The following is a 5,512-nucleotide window of genomic DNA, read 5'->3' on the forward strand; positions in this document are numbered from 1 at the left end:
AATCCTGTTTTGCTGGAGTTGAAAGCATTCTGTGTTGTATGCAGGAGCTTGGTAATAGAGCTAGCAGAGCAGATTATGGTCCAGTCATCTGCATATTGAACTACTGGACCATTAATAAGATTGGAGTGGAAGTCTTTGATGAAAGCACTAAAGAGTAGAGAGCCTAATATAAAAGCTTGAGGGGACACCTGTGGATGTTTCAAGAAAAGGAGAGAAAGAGTTTTGCCATTTAGTAAACTGATAAACTAAAGAATGCAGTCCAAGCCACAAAATGACAGACAGATGTCAGAACGATTTTGGGAGATAGACCTATTTGTGTATTTCATAAACGGAACAACAAAACCTTACTTGAACATCAAAGGCAACCCCACAAAAATGGCCATATGTATAAATGCGGGTCTTGTAAGTTTTGTCCTTATAGACTAGAAGTGAAAGAAGTAATTATAAAAGGGATGAGAATTCAAATCAAGAATAGATTTAGCTGTTATACAGAGAGAGTTGTTTATGGTGCCTTATGTGAATTATGCCCTTGTTTTTACATCAGTAAAATCGAGCACAAACTCAAGAATAGGATAGAGGAACATCTCAGAAATATCAGGGACAATTGTGACACCAACGCTCTTGCTAAACATATTAGACAACATCCTGGGCACAAATTTAAGTTTATTATTCTTAACACTATTTCTCCTCCCATGTATGGGACATGCATGGAAATATTTATTAGAGAAAGCAAGCCAGTTACAAGTGGTGTCCCACAGAGATCTGTCCTGGGAAAAACCTCACCAAGAGGATCAAGGTCTCTCAACATATGTCTTTCTGCCAGACTAAAAAAAGAAAGCTCTATTCAGTAATCCCAGTTCATATTAGGCAGAGCCCTCACTGACTCTCTTCAAGAGAAATCTTGATGAGTGGATGAGGGACCTTCATTGTGTCACTACTAGACAGAGGGCAGTATTCTAAAAATTTTTTCTTACGAAACTATGAATTGTGTTGGCAAATATGTCTAGATTCTACCCATTGGCCTGGATTAAATTAATGTTTATCCATTACCAGCCTTTTAAAATTAAAAGCACTAAGTAGATAAGTGACTGACTTGGTTGAGTATTATCCTCTTAAATCAATGGTTCTGGGTTTGAGCCTTGGCTTGGGTGCTACATTTTATATTTTATATTTTATATTTTAGGTAAACATGTCTTTCCATATGTCTTTATTTTTTTAAGATATATATTTGTTTATCAAGACATTTTAAAATTATTTGAACTGTTGTTGAAATTGAAAGACTGAACTTTTTACAAACAGATTCAGGATTCTGCTGGTCTTACGAATGTAATTTTATAAAATGCTTTTTTGAAGATTTATCACTTTAAATATACTACAGGAAGTGATGTTATGTTTTAGGTGTATTTATAGATGTGACTGTGATTTCTAGGTTTGTTTGATGAAGTTCCTGTTAAAATTGAATTTGGGATGAAAGCACTTGCTTACATTGTGATACAAGTGGAAAATAAAAGTGGTTTGCATTTTGTAAACTGTTATCTGTTATTTAGGTAGCTGGTAAACCAATCTAAGGTTGAAGGGGAAACACCTAGGTTTGAGAGTTTGGTGAGTAGCAGAGGGTGGGAAATAGAATTGAAGGCTTTAGAGGGGTCAAGAAATAGTGAAGATATGATTCTGTCTGTATCTCAAGCTCGATTGACTGTATCCAGGAATGATATAAGGGTGGTAGCTGTGCTGTGGCCTGGTCTGAAACCATGCTGAGTGGGAGAAAGAAGCTGGTTTTGAAGTAGATAGCTGAGAAGTTGTTTATGGATTCATTTCTCCAGGATTTTAGAAATGGGGGAAATAATAGCAATAGGTCTAAAGTTTGAAATATCTGTGTTGTTGCCACCTTTGTGGAGGGGTAGAATGAAAGATTTTTACAGATAATAGGTACATAGGCCTCCTGGATAGATCTGTTGATGAGTATGCTGACTGGATAGGCAATGGTTTTGCAGACGTCTTGAGGTATTCTGGGGGTAGGTTGTCAGGAGCATTAGAACAATATTGATATTTTTAGTATTTGGGTTGAAATTTAGAGAAGGGTCTGTTTTTCTCCAAGCTATCTCTATCAATTGTCAACTTTTCAAATTCATATTTAAGTGCTTATTTAATAAGCACCATTCTAAACTAAGTAAAAGTGAAAAACAATATAAGAACTGCCAGTGAAGTATCAGTTTAGAAAGGCAGTGCACCAAAACAATACAAATTTATCTGCGTTAAAATTACACAGTAAATCTAGGCATCTATGTGCCAGGAAATGTCGAAGCACATAGCATAACAAATGCAACTCATATAACAATAGAATGTCCATTAATCTATAGAAGCCCAATACCATAAAAAAATAGTAATCAACCTATTCATCTCTGCACTACAGTCAGTACAAACAGGATGTTAAGTAACCCAAATAGCCACAGTGAGCAGGTAACTGTGCAGAATGAGGCCCTCCACAAATGTGAACAGATCAACAGTTTTAGCAATGATTGTAAAAGTTCAAAATGATTTGTCAAAACCTGATCATAGGCCACTTTGTGTAATGCACAAGCATGTTTGCTCCACACAAAAACCAACAACACTTTACTCTAAATGAAACAAGTGCAAAGGTCTAGTATGGGCAGACATCCATCACATACCAGAGCACACAATAAAATATTGTTACAGTGCCATATCATTGCTCAATCTCCCACAAATCAAATCACCAAAAATGATATGAAAATAATGCAAGAGAGAATGTCCATACATGCCAAAACAACACAGTAACAGATTAGTTAAAGTAATGTGATTTCTAAGGGGATCAACAAGCAAAAGGGATGGATTATTAGGCAGCCTCAGTTGTGCATTGTTTTGGTGTTGGAGAAGCTGATCTTTCGCTGGAGGAAAACCAGTTACTTATAAATATGAAGTTTTGTTGTGAGAGTTTTGAATAATAGTAATGTCATTTGAAGGCTGAAGGAAAAGAAGACCAACATAGAATATCATTCTATGTAAAAAAAAAGGTCAAAAAGCAGGGAGTTAATGAACACTAAGAAAATAATGAGATTAAAGAACTGACCCTTGTGGGACACCAGAGATTTAGAAGGAGGGGGTGGTGGAACAATCATAGTATGCTTTGAGCAAACCCTAGGACATTAATGGTGTGGTCATCACATTCATATGCGTTATTTAAACATCAGGTAGTTCCTGATCATTGTCAGTACTTGAATTATGTCCTATAAGTAGTCAGGCATAGTGGAGTGGAGGTAAGTCCAGCTTGTCCACCTGTAAGTGTATCTAGCAAACCCTAGGACATTGAGAGTGTGGTTATCACATTCGTATGCTTTATTTAAATATCAGATAGTTCCTGATCATTGTCAGTACTTGAATTAATTTATGTCCTATAAGTAGTCAGGCATAGTGGAATGGAGGGAAGTCCTGATTGTTCACCTGTAAGTGTATCTAGCAAACCCTAGGACATTAAGGGTGTAGTCTTCACATTCATATGCGTTATTTAAACATCAGATAGTTCCTGATCATTGTCAGTACTTGAATTAATTTATGTCCTATAAGTAGTCAGGCATAGTGGAGTGGACGTAAGTCCTGATTGTCCACCTGTAAGTGTATCTAGCAAACCCTAGGACATTAAGGGTGAATAACAGTTAATTGCCACTTTGAAGATATTATCCACTATACATTATCCACTATACTAAGGGCAATTTAATAATGGCAGGGGATTTTAATTGTACCATAGATGACAAGGACTCTGACTGTATTTGTAAATGAAAGAAATCTCATACGTCCAGAGCTCTTTTGAAATTTATTGATAAAGTAATTATTAAAGATATTAGTCATTTTTGCTGATCCAAACTCATTATTTTCACTTTCTATTCTCATCGACACAAATCTCACTCTCTTATTGATAGGGTTTATGTTGCAAATGATTTAATTACAAAATTAGATGGAGTTAAAGTAATAGCCTCTCCTTTATCAGACCATAAAGCATTAGTTTTTGAAATAGATCTTGATCCATTTGCTCTCTTCCTGTCACTAGAATACCTTCATACTTAACAAACCTAAAAGAGTTTAAAGAATTTTATTTAAATGAAATAAAGGCATTCCTTATAATAAATACACTGAAGATATTTCAGAAAAAATATATATATATATATATATATATATATATATATATATATATATATATATATATATGATTCTCTAAAATCTTATATTTATGGTAAAACATTAACTTGGTTTATTAATAAGAAAAAGACGTGGAATAAAGACATGCTAGAACTGCAAATTAAACTTGACAAGCTTAAACTAGAAATACAAAAAGGCAATTCTAACCTAATACCAGAATTAATACAAACCAACAATACATATTCTGAAATACTGCATCACAAAACTATGATAAATCTTGAGATAACTAAGCTAAACTCTTATTCCATGAATTCTGCAAACCAAAGCCAACTAGCAAATAAAACAAAAAAAATATTAAATCTAGACAAATAAAAGAAATATACAACACACCCACACACACACAAAAGAAAGCAACTTATCTTAATAACATATTAAAAGGGGTCCCATTCACATGGTTGACATTTCATAATGCCTACAATCATATGGCTGACACCATATGATCGACATTTGAAATGTTGACCATGGGAAACTGGCATCTACATGCAGTGCAGAATGGAAAGATTTCCACTTCCGCACTGTAGTGCGATCTCAAAGTTGGTATATTAAAGTTACAGGGGGTGCAGGGGGCGGAGCCCCCCTAATAGCAGCTTAAAGGAAGTTTTTATTTCCTTTTTTATGGTCTACTACCATTGTTGATATTTCAAATGTCGATCATATGGTGTCGGCCATATGGCAGTCGGCATTATGAAATGTCAACTTTGTGTAGTAGACCCATTAAAAGCCTTTAGACTCCATTATAATACTTTTAATTCTTCAAACCTCTTTTCTCCATCAACAAATGAGATCAAATCCTTTCTTAATAAAAACATTTCTATTAGGCTATCCCAGCAGCAAATAGATACTATCAATAAACCAATCACTATGACTGAATTAAAAATCTCAAATCAGCAAACTCTAAATGAATAAAGTCCCTGGTCCAGATAATATTCTACCTGAAATGTACCAATTACTGTCAGGACAACCATTGCTTTTACTCCTAAAAGTATATAATGCAACCAAAGAAGAATTAATTATGCCTCCTTTCTGGAAATATTCACTAATATCCCCAATAATAAAGTCTGGTAGAGATGAAAAATATTGTTCTTCATACAGGCACATAGCCCTATTAAATACAGACTATAAAATCTTTGTGACAATCTATGCAAATAGAATCATTTTCTCCCCTTATTAGTGCACGATGATCAGATATGTTTCATAAAAGGGAGAAATACCTATGATAACATTAAAGGAATCATAACATTATTAGACCATGTTAAACACCAAGACACAGATTTGACTTTAGTCTCTTTGGACATTAACA

This window comes from Protopterus annectens, chromosome 3.part1 (genome assembly GCF_019279795.1).
Source record: "Protopterus annectens isolate FY-2018-M chromosome 3.part1, PAN1.0, whole genome shotgun sequence".
Lineage (NCBI taxonomy): Eukaryota > Metazoa > Chordata > Ceratodontiformes > Protopteridae > Protopterus > Protopterus annectens.